Source organism: Jatropha curcas, chromosome 7, assembly GCF_041381405.1.
Source record: "Jatropha curcas cultivar XTBG-Jc1 chromosome 7, XTBG_Jcur_1.0, whole genome shotgun sequence".
NCBI lineage: Eukaryota > Viridiplantae > Streptophyta > Magnoliopsida > Malpighiales > Euphorbiaceae > Jatropha > Jatropha curcas.
In genome coordinates this window covers 14,864,292-14,865,367 of record NC_143157.1, presented here as the reverse complement: position 1 = coordinate 14,865,367, position 1,076 = coordinate 14,864,292, and positions in this window count along the sequence as shown.

Below are 1,076 nucleotides of genomic sequence, written 5' to 3'. Positions count from 1 at the left end.
GAAAGTAAGAAAATTTGAAAAAAATTTTACTTACCTCAGCCTGAAAGCCGTGCATCCGGCTAGTCTCGTATCGCACCGGGAACTCGGTACCCGGCAACGGGAGGAGCTGCAGTGGTCGCGTCCTCGAAGTCAATGGATTCCGGCTCACCGGCACCGGCTCGCCATCAAAAGTTGGGATATCCGGAAGCGCCCCTAAAGTCTCCATCTCCGGAGTATAGGCGGAAGTGGGGATTTCAGAGAGTTGAGACATTGTTTTCGGTTGAAAGTTCAGAGAATTCTCAGATTGCTTAGGGTTTGTGATAAGTGAAAACGAATTGGTTAAGAAGAAAGTTACTTATAGTAAGTAGCTGGGCCCAAGCCCACTTCTCCAAGCCCAAAGCAACAGGCCCATCATCTTCTATCAAGCCCAGAAGGCCCGTACGATCCATCTAAAGCCCAAGATGGCCCACTTAAGCAATTTGATGTCGGTATGCGGCTCGCACACTTCAGCAATTTTGTCTACTCACCGCACAGGGGGTAGAAACACCAAATTGCCCAAATTACCCTCAGGTAAGTTTTCTTCCAACCACTGCATTAGAAGGGGTATACCTGAAAATGCAGACAAAAAATTTATTAAATCTGTTATGCCAGAATTTTTGCTAAAATTTTTGCAAAATTATTAAACCAAACTTTGACAATAAAATATTGAAAAGTATGCCTAAAAAGTGAATATTTTTGGTCCTAGGTCGGAATTCCGGACGGGGAGCAAAAGTATAATCTTTTGCCCTGATGCAAATCTTTTATTCCATGATTAATGCATGGGGGCATGTGATGTCCCAACCTTTTTTTTTCTAACAAAAGGCAAGGTCTGTTCGTACACAGATATTGCTCTTTTTCTTGTCAACAACTTTTCAGGCCAACCGGTGATGTTTTTTCGAAGCCGATAGGTCCTACTGATTAGTGATGGTGCATTGCGAAACTAATCAGAACAATTTCAACCTCCAAACAGTGATGGTGTATTGCGAAGCTGTTTGAACTCTCTCCCCCAGTCAATGATGGTGAATTGCGAAGTTGACCAGGGCAAAACCAACGTCTTT